A 14,629-nucleotide genomic window follows, 5' to 3' on the forward strand; every position below is an offset into this window, starting at 1 on the left:
AATAAACATGTCTACTTCTCTACTTCCCACCTCTGGGCTGTCGTCAGGACACAGCAGAAAGGTGTCCTGTGTGTAAAGGGAAAGACAGGCTGAAAAAGGCAGAGCCTGCAGCCAGCATGTGGTCTTCCCACTGCTGCAATCACTGTGGAGGCTGAGGGTGAGTTACACCTCTGAAGTTGCAGCAGAGAAGACACGCCAGGATGTGACTCAAAGGCCAGGCTAAGCCATAAGCCAGGTCTGTAGGTGCTGGAACCAACATAGTGTCAGTCTGCTGTGTCACTGGCAGCCTGCCTACGGAGGAGTGCCGGTGGCAGAATGAGGTTGTTTCAAGCCCTGGGAGAAAGGAATTGCAGCCGCTGAGCCTGTGGGTGTGAGCTGTTGTTATAACATTGCAGCAGAGGGGGTGAAGATACAGATGAAGCATCTAAGGAGCAGTTTCACAGCACATCTGGCCCATGACTTTTCCATGGAAAAAAGGACAGAATGGCAATGTGGACAGACAGCAGTATCATTCCTACCTACTGCTTTTAGTTTCTCCTTTTGGTGATTGTGGTTTTGGACCGTAATCTGACCTGCAGGACTCCATTGCCAGATGTAGGGTGATGCTGATGGTAGGGAGGGCAGCTACAGCAGATGCTGATGCTCGTGCGTTTCAGAATGCACATTCTTCAAGGCAGTACCATGTGGAAGTTACCACTGACTGAGTCTCCGTCCTACTCCTTCTCTCCCAACAAAACCAGTCCTTGCAGAGAGCATTGAAAATGGACAGCAATAGACTTTAAGAGCTAACAGATTATGCTGGGACAAAAACATGAAAAAAATTCCAAAGTTTTGTACTTGCAGTTACAGAGATCAATTGAGCTCCGAAGGAACTCAGAGAACATAGCAAGAACTGGCATTTGAAAGTCACACCATGCAAGAAAAGGTATAAACAAATGGTGAATTAGTATATATTCCTCTCTGTCCTTTTTAAAAGCTGTAGCTCACATAAATCTTCAGTCATTTTTTTTTTTTGCTTTTTTTTTCCCCCCCCAATGACTGACTCTGAGGTCCTCTGTTGTTAACAGACAAGTGGTATGGCCAGGAAGATAGCTGAACTGCTGATTTCCAGTCCAGCTCGTCAGCCCTCAGTCCAAGAAACTGGAGCTGTGTCTAACCGCTAATACCCAAGCCTGGAAATCCCTCCTTAGAGGGAAAACAGCTTCCAGGCTCTGAGTAGCTATTGTGAAGTAACCTGAAGATGCCTTCCATGGCTGTATCATGTATGTTATGAGGCTGAGCAGTCAGATGTGTTTGATGGCTCCTGCCCAAGTCAACCTCATAGTGTCTACTACATATAAAGTATGAGTAACACCCAGTCTTTGAACCACAAGTAAACCACTTCAGTGTAGTTCCATTTCCATTAAGGTATGTCCTACAGATAATAATTGCAAACAGCTCTGTGCAGTCCATAAATGCCTTCCACCTCCACAATCCCTCTCTTTTTTCCCATGGGGCAAGATCATTCCCTAATGCTTTTGAAACCAGAGCGACAAATGTAAATATTTCCAGGGTTTTTTTAACTGTTGCTGACAACTTCTGAAGTGATTAGAGAAGGTGTTTCTTTCATTTGTTTATCTTTTGTTATGTTATTTGCATTCATTAAATGCAGGCATAACACAAAAAGTTAAAGCATAAGGGCTGTTTGTGGAAATAAAATCTGTTTGGAAGAATGCCAGTCTGATTGCTACCAGTCTTGAAGGTGGCATTTCTACAATTCTGCTGGAAAATAGAGCCTGACAGGACACAACCTCTGATATTCCAAAAGTACTTCTGTATTTAACATAGATAAACCAAAGGAATCACGTCTATTTTAGCTAGGCACATTCTGGAGCCATTGCGTGATAGTTGCAGGAGGGAGTTGATGTGGTATCAGCCCATTACTGTTTGTGTGTCCTTATTAGCTCCCAGCATTAAGGAAATCAAAGATTTCGTTGCAACATAATAACCACGATCCTAATGAGTGCTTATAGGGAGCAATTTTTTTGTTAAGTGGTGCAGTTTTGGCTTGTTTAAACCCTGATCTGAATTCCCATATTTTTTTGGCAGGACTCTTGAAGGATTTGGGCACCACTCACAACAGGGGCAAGTTAACTGGGATCTCTTACACAAGCTGACTAGAGAAGTCTTCACCTCTGGAGCAAGGCATTTTGAGGGTAGGGCTCCCCTTGCTCAGCAAGCAGCACAGGTGTCCTTTACGCAGAATTTTAGCTTGGACTGCAGAAGGAAACAAGTAGTCTATAGCCTATGGTTAAAAACATTCCTCTATGAAGCGTTACTCATTTGCACCCAAATTAAATATCTAAATATTTTGCAGATCCCAGGGATGTTCTCATCAGATGAGGCTGGGATAACTCCACTCAGAATGGTGTATGGAAGTGATTAACAAACACTGTTCAGAAGGAGCTCTCCATCCACACGCTTGCTCTCACATACCACAGGAAACCTCCAAAACCAGTTCTCCGTTGTGTCTCTTCTTCTCTGCATTAGCTCTGGCAGACCTTTTGGATAGGTTTGTCACCTGCAGCTGTGAACTCAGCCATTGGCTTCACTGCAGGTAGAGCAGGCCAAAACTAAGTTTTTTGTTTTCTTGAAATTAATGAAAATCAAGCTTTTTCAGTTTTTGTTTTTTCTGTTCAACACTGCAAGCCCCAACTCTGTTCCCTTCCCCAGTAAAATCTGCATGTTCCTAATCCTGGGATTTACTTAAGCAACTACAGAGGATCCCGAAATGGCTTTGTCTCCAGCTGGAGACAATTACCGATTTGTCCAATTCTCACCACATATATTATTAAGATCAAAGGCAGACCTCAAAACATTAGCAACTAATTTCAGTGTTATAGTTCTAATAAAATAAAAGCAGGCCACTATTAGGCAACATCTCTTTTGGATGTGGTAACTTCTTCATTGAATTCTGAGGTATTCTTCCTTCCCAGATAGAATTAATCATAGTTGCAAGGATCTATGGATTACTGCTGCTTTTAAATTTGCAGCAGGATGGCAGATGGGAGTAATTTGGGTATGTCCCTGGCTGGAGCATGGAGAAAGGCAGAATAGTGTTAATAATTTGTTTTTTCTTACTTTAATAAAATTCTGCATTCAGTCTTGGGGACTCTTTTTGTAAGGGTCTCCTTTTATCACAAGGTTTCTTGGCAGGTGTTGATTTGTTTTATATCGGTGTAAGCAAGAGGAAAAGGAAGTGCCACAGTTCAGTCTTCCGGACAGCAGATTTGGAGGAGCCCAAGGGAGAGTTGCCATATTCCAGAATTGAGGAGCGCTGGACATGGAAAGTGGAAAGAATTAAGGGGATAGGGAATTACATGTCTCATTAATACAGGAGACAAAGGCAACCGTAAATCATTTGCCTTCGCTGAGCTAGAAGATAAGAATAACTGCTTTCTTTTAAAGCATCTTTTAAACTATTACAGCCCTGCTTCCTGGAGAAAACATAGACCCTTTCAGCTCCCAGTTCTGGTAAAGAAACCTGATGGCCTTCAAATCTGGACTGAGCAGCTGTCTATAAGGTACAGTGCTGTGATCAGGCCCGAGGCCTCTACCCGGACCCTCTGCTAGCTCAGGGGCTCTGATGAAGACGAAGGTCTGCAGCAGAGTCTGCCAGCCGAGCCCTGCCTCAGCCCACCCCAGGAGCTCAGCCAGGGCAGCGGCACAGGGAGCTGCCAGCACGTATCCAAGGGATCCCTGGTTCTACAAGCCTGTCTTGGGACACTCCCATCTTCTGCTCATACCCTTGTAACTGGAAACAAGCATGAAAGGAGGCAAAAGCTGGATTTACTGTGGGGACCCAGAAGTCCAAAGCATAGGCTGCAGAAAGGGTCTTCCGAGGGAAAGGTGAGCATTAATTCCCTCTGTGGTGCGGGTCACCTAAGCTTGACATTTGTACCAGTTAACACAAGCAGACAGGCAAATCGGCAGTGACGAGAGGACTGTGTCTGAATCCACCCTGTCTGACTTGTACCCCAGTGCTCAGGTCAAGGCTGGAGTAGGACTGCTCTTGCCAGCAAGATTCATAGCCTAAGAGGAGCCTGTCCCCGGGGCTGTTGGATGTGGCTACACGGGAGGTGAGGAGTGTTAAAGATAAAAGACACAAGCATGGGAGCAAAGCCTAGAAGCTGTGAGAGCCCAGGATCCGTCTTTGTGTCTCTTCTGAGGTGTGAGCTACCCTCAGCACTGCTGCACAGAAGGTGCTCAGAGGCATTTTCTCTGGATGCTTCTCTTCTGTAATGAACACGGCTGCTGCTTTTATGGCCATCGCTGATCTCCGTTGTGGGTAACGTCTCCTGAGTGGGACTTTTCAGAAGCTGTGGGTACCACAACACTGTGTTAGCAAAACTTAAATGGCAAGAAGTGTGTTCCATGGCTCTTGGCTTGGCCAGGGTGATTTTGTCATTGAATTGCTTTGCAGTGCCGTCTTCCCCGTTGTCACCCCCTGAATCGTCATGCTGGCCCAGACAATGGGTGAGGTGACGTGGTAGCAGAGTGGTGCAGGTGCCTTTGGCTGGCCTCGGTGCCTGTGTGGTGGACAGGCTAATTCCCTGTGCCCTGAGCTGGGTAGCCAGGGTGCAGCTGGAGCCCCATCTGTCTGCATGCGCTGCAAGATAAAGGGAATGTCTTAAGTCACTGTGGCAAGTTTTGTTTAGAGCTGCTCTGCCAGAGCCCAGAGTTAAAAGGGGCCTTTTCCCATGTAGTCATGCCAGAAGAGACGATCACAAACAACTGGCTGCCACTGATCTGGTCTGCAGTCCCAGTGTTTGCAACACTCTAGTTTAAACAGTTTCATCCCCCAGTGACTCTAAGGGTACCAATCAACCAGGCAAAGTGTCCTGCTTACAGGGAAAGCTTTGCAGGAGGGACTTGCGTGTTGGAGCTGTAGCTGCTTCGTCAGGGCAGCACAGAACAGCACAGCTGCTGCCAAAATCTGCTCTGGCTCCCTGCACCTGCATCACCTGGGATGGCCCTTCCGTCACTTTGTGGTTGGCAATGGTGCAAATTGATCTCTTGTGATTTTTATTTGGAGGTGAGCTTGACATCACCTTCGTGTGACTTTTAATCTTCTAACAGCATTTATTTTAAAAATGAAATAATACATGGACTAATAATGCTGTAAAAAGGTATGGGTCTGGATTTTCACCCTGCTTCATGTCTGCAACATTATAGGTCTGATATGACCCACCACAGCCATGTTGCTTGCACTGCAAACACATCATTACAGCTCCAGATGGGCTCTCAGAGGCTAATCCGAAAGCTGATTTATGGCAACCTACCGCAACCTGTAACAGCCATTAGCTCACTTCTGACACTTTGCTAGGTTTCCTGACTTTCTGCCTGGTTTATTTCGGAAGCAGAAGTGAAAGATGGGTTTCTGTTGGATATAGGCCCACTCCTCAGCTGGTCACTGGTCACTGGAGCTTTGCTATATCTTGCCATATAGGGATTAGGCACTGGCTTTGTCAGATGAAATATTACCCAGCCAAGATTTAGTGTCATTTGGCTAGACAGTCTTTGCTTTCTGAGAGATTTTCTGTTACTCATCCCAGATGCTTTGGTCTTGGATCTGGTATTATCTGACTATAGCTTTTCCGCCACCTATTGCAGTGAGGTATTTATGTACGCACAACCACAGCAGATAAATCTCTTATAAAGAGATAATCTTAATCTCTTTATAAATCAGCATGCTGTAGTAATTCCCCATAAACAGACAGGTTGCAGCAACCCTTTTACTAGGTCACTGTCACCACTGATATTTTCTCTCTTCTCTTTTGTCCTGTGTCAGCTATGTAGCAGGAGGTGTTTTCAGAGAGATCAGGAAATTAAATGATCGTGTGTATACACAGCAGCTGTTAATACATTTCTCGCAATCATATGCTATTTGGTATTAGCAAACCTGAGAATAGCACGCAAAGATGAGTAGGAAGAATGCAAATATATCTTTGCTGTGATGTAGCACATGGCAAATTCCAGTGACTCCTATCTTGGGGCATTCCCTACTAAATCACCATTTACAATGTGCTTTTGTTTGCTCTGTTCCCGGAAACTAATGATGCTGCCAACACTGCAGAAGTTACAGTTAAAGTTTCTTGTCACACGCAATGCACGCACATTGTTGTAAAGGTACTTGTATGAATGAGTTATTGAATTAGAAGGGAATGTGAATTGCACACCTGCCTCCAGGAAACTTTCATGGTCTGGGTTTATTCAGTTGCTGTAGGATCAGTAAAAACATTTCTAAAGGAAAAATGAGTCATCCAAGGAGCTCTAGTAAGAGGTCAGCTCTGTTCAGACCCACTCCAGAAAAGGGAGGGGAGTATCTGACCAGAGGAAAGTCAGTGGTATTCCCTGCCCGCAGGCCCTGCTCTGGCCCTTCTCACCATGCGGGCATCAACACTTTTGCATGCATTTTTTGGAAGAAGATTGTTCCTAAGTACATGCTGGGGATTTAGCATGTTGACTACTGCACTGGAGGGACTCCAAGTAAAGCAAGGAGAGCAAATGAGGTTTGGGAATTTGGTGGGGCTTGTCTAAATTGTCAGACGGTGTTCTAATTTCAGGCAAGGGGATTGTAACCCCAAGTTTGGAACTGTCTGGAGAGACCAAGGAAGTATGATGGGAAAGAAGAGTGTCTTGGGCATCCCGGGGTTTGCCTTAGAAGAAAGGACAGTGCAACCTTTAATGTTTGCTTTCTTTCCCAATTTGCAGGTCAGCTTTACCAGACCTGCATGCACTTGAAAAAAAAAAAATGGCAAGCTGCGTCCAGTCCCGTGGGTCTTACTCATGGGACTAGTCCTTACTCATCGGATCGGCCCCCGCAAGGTTGATGAGACTGCTTGTATGATTGAGCCTTTTGGCAGAAAGGCTTGTTCATTCAGATGGGGATCTGTTTGTTTTGCGTGCTGTAAAAATTCAACCGGCGCTGGAAGGCAGCAGAATTTCTACCTGTGCGAGCTCAAATGTGCAAACAGTCGCAAGCCGGCCTGGGACAGTCCTGAAGTTCAGGATAGTCTTGGCACCCCAGCGACAGTCTTCAAGAAGCCACCATGAATGTGCATCCAGGCACAGGATGTTTTTTCGCTTTCCATATCTCATCCTGGAGTCCCCAGACCTTCCCTGTTCCCAAGGCTGCAGCAGCAGATAGGGCCCTCGTGTCTTTTTAGTTGCTGTAGGATTTATGTCATTTAAGTCAATTGAGGAAGGTGGTAACAAAGGCAGAGTGTTCCCGTTCATGTGATGCATTGCAAAGGACATTCCTCTGTGTCCCTGCTTTTCCTCACACAAGCAGAAATGTTGCCACCCTCAACTACAGAGCAGCTGAGAGCCAGGAAAGGGAGCAAGCTCTGATCTGGGCAGCTGAAGACTGTAAAACTCTGTGTTGGAATAGGTCCAGATGCAGAGACACCCCCTGAACCCTGATAATCACAAACATCCCGGACATCTGTTTCAATGTGGCATCTTCATCAATAGTGTCCTTGGCTGTGGCTGCTGCTACTGGCTGTGTTTTCACTGCAGAGATGGATCTGTGGGGATTGCCCAGCACAGAACAATGGTGCTTCCTGCCCTGCAGAGCAGGCAGCGGTGGGGCACAGCAGCACTGGAAACCTTTTTTTTTTTTAAATCTTGGCTTCCTGTTAAAGCTGAGCATCTGGAAGGAAGGATGGTCTCGCAATTAGGACACTGGGCTGGTAGGACTGAACTGCAGTTGTGGTTTCTACCTGCACTTTCCCGTGTGATTTTGAAAGTCAGTTAAACTGCTTGATTTTGTTGCATTTTAGGAACAGGAGCGATTTCCTGTTTCAGAGGAGAAACAGTCATGAAAGTTTGTGGCTTATCTGGAGAACATGGTCATGAGAGCCTAATAAGTGTGAGAAAGGAGAAAAAGCTGGTAGGCTGTAGCACTCAAAGATCCTGTTTGATGGTGGTAAAGGCATCACAGTGGCAGGAGTACTGCGAATTTAGTATTTCTTGTTTTTCTTGGTGTCTCCTGCAGGCACCTGAAGTCCAACTTTTTGTAGTTAGGAAGATCTTTGAAGCGTACGGCATAAAAACAAGAAGCGACTTTACCCTGCTGCATATAACTTTCAGTGATCTGTGTGTAGGCAAATTTGCCCATGAAGAAAAGTCCCTCCTCGTGGTTAGTGCAAGGCTGCTGTCACAGTATGTTCCTGCAGTGTTGCCATCACCAACAGATGGGCCCAGCACTTGCTAATCAGTTTAAAAGCACCTATTTGGGGTCACACTGCTCTCAGGAACAGACCTCCAGAACTGCAGCATGATCAGGCTGGAGACCAATTGGTTTGTGTCTGCTCCGATTTGCTCCACCGCTGAGGACATGGTGAGAAGACAAGGATGCACCTCAGAGTATTGCCCGGCAGCCTCGGACGGGATTTGAATTTCACGATTAGTGGGTTTGATCAGGATTTTCTCATTCATGTTTTTAGCTCAGTGAACGGTTTTTAAGCAGGAACCTCTGTCCTGTTCGATAAAATGGTGCTGACCAAACTGGGGTGGGGAAGAGCTTTGCTGCAGAGACAGGGTTTGAGCCTCAGAACAAAAAGCCAGAAAGGAAGGCGTGTAAGCAGCTTTGGCTGGGGGATCACAAAACCCTTGGGACCAGCAGTGAGCTACTACAAAGCCATACTCTCATCCAGTCATGGTTGTTGGTGCTCTGTTCAAGTCAGCTCTTCTGCAGACTGCAAGTGTCTCTCTAAGGAGAGGGAGCCAACAGCTTAAAAACTTTTATTTTCTTCTGAAACTTGCTAGGAATTGAGAAAACAAGCTAAATTACTGTGGTGGGTTTTTTTCTTTAGAGTGGGCTCCTAAAGTGTAAGCATTATAACTAAGAAGTTAGACTGGAGGACACTTCAGTGAGATTTATGAAGGTGGCCCTTCCGTTTGAACTGGCAGCTGTATTCCAGTGAATCTTGACTGAGAAATTCAAGGTGCTTCACTCCCCAAGCATCAGCCCCATCCAGCATTACATGTTACACCCATTAGCTGCTTCAGCAGGTGGTTTGGCATCCTAGCTCGGACTCCCTCTGCAAGCAGACCAAGCTGCAGCAGCCTCCTCTGTGCTTTGAGGACACAAATGTGCTGAATTCACCAACAGGCAGAGAGGTGGCCAGCTGCAAGGGGCAACCACTTCTGAAACTGCTTCTCCTGTTTCCAAAGGGAACACAAATTTTTGCAGTTAATAGTTAAAATGAGGTAGCTGCTCTGTTTTAGCTGTTGACAGTTCTGCTTTGGCTTTGCTCAAACCATGTTTTCAAGGGCTCTTCTACATGTGTAAATGGCAACAGCCTGCTGATAAACCAGGGAAGATTTTTGTAGGCGCTCTGAAGCATCTTCTGCAGGCAGTTTAGCACTGATTTAGCTACTACAGTTTAAAGCTTGTTAATTAATATTGTCAAATTGGTTGCTCAGGTTGCTGAAGTCAGTTTGAACATGGTTTTGCTTAAGCCATTTTCTAAATGAGTCTTCAAAGCATGTCACTGCATTGGATACATACATTTTTTTGTTTCTTTGCATTGCGTTAGACCAGCTTTTACTTGTACGACAGTGGCAGTTCAAATCAGAAGACAAAATACTTCTTTGGTACTTTGAAAATTAATTTGGTAAAATCTCAGATCTTGTCCGTTCTGTTTAAGAATATGCCAAATAAAACTGGGGAAGATAAGCTTTAAAAAAGGCAGGAAGTAAAACCAAAAAATATCCACCCTTCTTCAAATACTGTAAAGCAGCAGAAAGACCTCGTAAGTTAGAATTACTTTCACAACACCATTAAATCTATGTTAATCTTTTCAGGGTCCAAGGCTTCCTTTTTGTGAGTGCACTTTGTTTATGCTTCTTTATGATCTCTTCCCCTTCCAGCCCACATGCTTTATTTTTTTCATGGTACATTTCCCCCTTCCTGTTCTTGCCTCCTCATACTCACCCCTAGAGATCTGGGATGATTTGAAGGCAAGACAGAGCTCCTGCTGTGTCTAAAGATAGCTTCTGGGCTGGATGGGTAATGCGATATCGAGCCTTTCACCGTCTGGGTTGCTAATTTGGCTATGAATTGGATCGGTCATGACTGAAATAGGCTGTTCTTCGGTAGCTTTCTAGTGGTCTGTTTGATAAGATTTATTCATGTTCATATCAATCCAATCCCATATGTCACAAATCAGCACCACAACTGAGCTTAACCTGCTCTCCACTGAGGATGGTGAATCACCACCAAGATAGTGTGAGCCTTTGAATGCATCTGCCCCGTCTGGACTTTCTCCTCGTGGTGTTGTTGCTTGTGTTGTAGCTGCAACAGTTCTTTTTTTTTTTCAGAAAAATTGACCCAGTGCTTTTCATCAACTGGAAAAGGCAAGTCAGTGCCCCAGCAGTAAGGGCATGAGCAGACCCTCCCTTTGCTGTCAGCTGTGCCCTTTGAAACTGTTACTGCCTTTTCAGGGTGCAGGTGACCGTCCCTTTGCTGGGGGTGACCATTTCCAAAGCTCTGATGCTGGACAAGATCATACAAACAACTTCTGGTCAGCTTCAGTGAGCTGCATGGGTTTGAACAGTCAGCACTGGTACATTAAAACAATCTGACGGATTTTGACAACAGCAGGTTGGTGAGCCCTGCTGTGGAGGCTCTCTCCTGCTGGTAGATCACAGGGGTGGTCACTGTGAGTAGAAAGGCAGTGTTGTGCCCCTGGCAATGAAAATGCCTTTTGCTGGCAGAGATAACCCTAAAAGTCTGTGCACAGCCTGTGTGTGCACTCAGCACTGGACTGGGCTCCTTCTCCAAAGATGGAGGAGGTTTTCTGCTGGAGCTCTTGGGGTGTCTGTGGAGTCCTTTTGACCTGCTGCTGCTGTGCCTAGCATGGTTTGTACCTGAATCAGTTTGGATCTTCAGGCAACATCCAGCCCATGGCTTGGGGATCAGCTTGGACCCAGTCTCCTTAAGCAGTTCAGGTGTGGCCATCCTGCTGCAGAAAGCTAAGCTGGACAGATGTGATTTGGTGGGCCATTGACCTCGGGATCAGAGGATGGCTCTAGGCTCATTTTATTTGATGGTATTACTGTCCCCTCCGTGCCTCACTGTTTGTACCCAGTTTTTCTAAATCCTAAAGCTGTCATTGTAATACAAAGGCATGACCTCAAATAAGAGTGGTCATTTAATAGCCAGAGAGACACCTCTTAGGGTTTTCTACACCCCAGAGGTCACCCGGTCATTCCAGTGTTCTCAAAAGACACAGGAGATGGACTTGATTAGACAGGCGGGACTGGAGTAATGTGGTCTGTGGTCATATTTACAGGTAGCTTCACTGGAGTCCCTGCTCCCAGTGCACCAAAAGGTAGCAAGACCAAAGGAGCTGAAACATGAACAGGAGCTGAAAGTTTGGAGCTCTTTTCTGGCGTGGCAGATTTGCTTTTTGGCTTTCGCCAAATTTCTCTAAGCTTCAGTCTCTTGGCATTGAAAATGCAGAAAATACTTTATTCCCATTGTGGCTGCAAAACTCATTGGGGAGCCATCAGCAGAGTTCTGTAGATCAGCAGATGGGAGGATTTGTGTGGTATTCATTATCTGCATCACGGACCTCCCTTTTTGTCCAATCAGGAGGGTTTTTTTGTCTGTGTGTCTTGTTGGAACTGCCACCGGCATCCTAGTTCTGGGCATGCACTGCACATTTTACCTGCTTTCTGAACATTGATCAAAGCTCCTGGGAGGAGAAGCCAGCAACATACTAAATACATGTCAGTTCAGTTGTTTTCACATGCAGAGCCTTGCTTAGCCTGCTAAAGCTCATTGTCTCCAAGCCAAGTAATTGAAGGAGTCAAGGCCCTATTTAACCTTTCGGGAAAAGCTGATGCTTTGACATCCACAAAGAACTTCTTTGTTTGAGGAGCTAAAGGATCTTTGCAAGGTTACACTCGGGTATTACAGCTCAGCACATGGTCGCTCGCTATAATGAGTAGAGTAGGTGGTTGGGGCTGGGTTGTGGGAGATGTAGGGCTTGACTGATTCCTCTGCCTGAGGGAATCTGAAGCTGCACCTCCCACCTGAGAGGACGTTGCCCTAGCCACCAGCTGTGAAGTAACATACTCTCGAGGGTGCTGGAGAAAAATATTGCAAGCACCCTTAGTCCCTCACGTTGGATCTTCTGCTTTCTAGAAGGTAACTTAAATAATGATTAATCCACAGGAGATAAAACAATCTTCTAGCCCTTGAACAACAAATTTCAGGCACTGATTCCTGCTCCTGTGGACAGGAGGGACTGCAGGTTACTTACACCAGGGGTACCTGTAACAAACTCTAGTTTGCCTTGTGATGGCAGACCCTCGGTTTGAAGCCTTGTGCTGAATGAGACGAAGAGTGGATTTGAACCAGGGAAGTACCAAACCCTGGTTTAAAGAATGAACAGTAGTCTTCCTCGGTTTTTGAGCCTGGTTGTCTGTTGAATGTGGTGAAGAATTCAGGGTAGAGCAAACAACTTTTCCCAGGAAATATTCTGCCTGAGATCCCAGTCACCCTCGTGCAGGCAGTCTGCCTGTGTAAAGTAGGCTCCATCACAGGAGTCAAGGCAATATGGATTTTACCCCACAACTGTCCAGCATTCAGTATGGTTGTTGATTTATATGCCATATTGCATTCTGCTATGAAAATGCCTATGTTGAATAAACCTATAATGCTTGCTTTCACTATTCAGACTATATTCGTGCAGCAGTCATTTTATCTAATTTTTTTTCTCAGTTGTCACTGGTGCTATTTTCTGCCTGTGTTGGAAGTGAATTTTGACCAACACACTAAAGAACTGCTGTTCCTTATCTAGTAGCAATCATATTCAGCAACTCCATGTTCAAAGTAAGGTAGTTAATGGGAGGAAAATTTAATTTCACCATCTTTGTTTAATTTTCTTTCTTTCCTTTGTCCCCTTTGGGATTATTACCTTGGCATCTGCAGCTGCAGACTTGCCCTCTTTTAATTCAAGTCACCCTCTAACTGATCACTATAATTCTGCAACCTAGAAAAACATGGGTCTGCCTTGCTGCAAGCTGAAACAGGCACCACATGAGACATTTCTCCAGTGTCATGGCTGGTATTAGCAAGGTACTCTACAAGCTACTTTGGCATCTTACCCCTATAAATCTGTCCAGCATAATGAGACTCACGGGTTATTTAAGGTGGAGGGCTGTCGGCTAGAGTCCTAAAGACCTGTCTTTTATCCACATCCTCGTGTAAGCAATTCCACGTTTGCTGTCCATATGGACATTGCAAGAACAGAGAAATCTTGCAAGAGCACTTAATTACCTTATGTTACATTAGAAACCCATTTGACTTGCTAAGTTCTGCAATAATCACATTTTGTAGTTGATTTAAAATGAACAGCAGCATCAGCCAGGTTCCACATAGTATAATGAATACTTTGATTGTAGTTGATTAATAACATGCTCTAAAGAACATGGCCAGAAAGCCAAGGGTATTGTTAGCACCTACTGAGGGAGTAACAATTAATTGGGTTTACTGCTTATGTCCACAAGAAAGCCAGTAATTGTTTGGCATGTTTGAGCTGTGAAGAGGCACTAATATGTATCCTCACACTCTTACAGCTTATTTTATGTTGCACACAGAGGGGTGATTCTTGCTGTCCAAATCCTGGCATAAGCCATACAAATCTACAAACGGCTGAGCCAGTGCTTTTCAATTACCCTTAATTTGTCCCCTGTTGATGCCTTGGCAGTGAGCCTAGTGTAATGTGAGGCACTGCCTCGTGACCCTGAACCCGTAGACTAAGAATACTTAAAAGGACACTGGTCCACAACTGTAGAAATGTTTTTTCAAGAACGGGCTTCCTTAAGTGTTGGTTACTAGAAGTGAAATGATTCAATGAGCTGAAATGACTGCGGGATGGATGCTGCCGCGATGTTGTGTTTCTCAAGGCAGCTCCTTGCTCCCCTCTGCCTCCAGTTCTGCCTGTGGCTGGTGCAATGGTTCCAGCACATAGGCAACTCTGGACACTGTGGTGGACGAGCTAGGCAGTCTCCAAGTCACCAAGGCCTGGCTCACCTGTTTTCCAGCAGGTTCTTGAAGCTGGGTATGCAGCCATTTGCCATTCTTTTTGGTGGCCTGAAGTCTGCTTCTTATGTTCTCTTTTCCAGAAGGTCTTACACACTTATGATAAAGATAAAAAAATTCAGGTGCTTCTGCCTAGTGAGCAGTATGCAGCCAGCCATATGCCTGGAGTGTACTTATGCACTGAGACACAGGACAGAGGTTCTTGTGTCCCGTTCTGGAAGTGGGCAGACATACATTGCTTCTTGAGGAATACCTGTATTTTGGCCACATGGTGGCTGTGCACCCGACTGTGTGAAGAAGATGGAGCCAGACAACTATCAAATTATTTTGTCTCTGTAAGCAGTTACAGAAAACTTCTTAGCAAAAAAAAAAAAATGTTGAATCAATGAGAAAAGCAAAAAAACCCCCTCCTATCACCTCCAAAAAGATACTTGAACGTAAGGCAAAAGCACACTTTTGCCTTTCAGGCGCTAAGCAGGGCTTTGTGGTTGACCACTGCCAATCACTGGTGCACAAAGCCAGGACTCT

The 14,629-nt window shown here is 45.3% G+C and overlaps 1 long non-coding RNA gene across 1 annotated transcript; it reads left to right on the plus strand.

Moving 5' to 3' along the window:
* Nucleotides 1-2,101: 2,101 nt before the first annotated feature.
* LOC119150509 lies at nucleotides 2,102-12,726 on the plus strand. The gene is made up of 2 exons (XR_005105087.1): nucleotides 2,102-2,195; nucleotides 6,754-12,726. It is a non-coding gene; the product is annotated as an uncharacterized LOC119150509 (long non-coding RNA).
* Nucleotides 12,727-14,629: the final 1,903 nt, after the last annotated feature.

The sequence above is a fragment of the Falco rusticolus genome, chromosome 6 (assembly GCF_015220075.1).
Source record: "Falco rusticolus isolate bFalRus1 chromosome 6, bFalRus1.pri, whole genome shotgun sequence".
In the NCBI taxonomy this organism is placed as follows: Eukaryota; Metazoa; Chordata; class Aves; order Falconiformes; family Falconidae; genus Falco; species Falco rusticolus.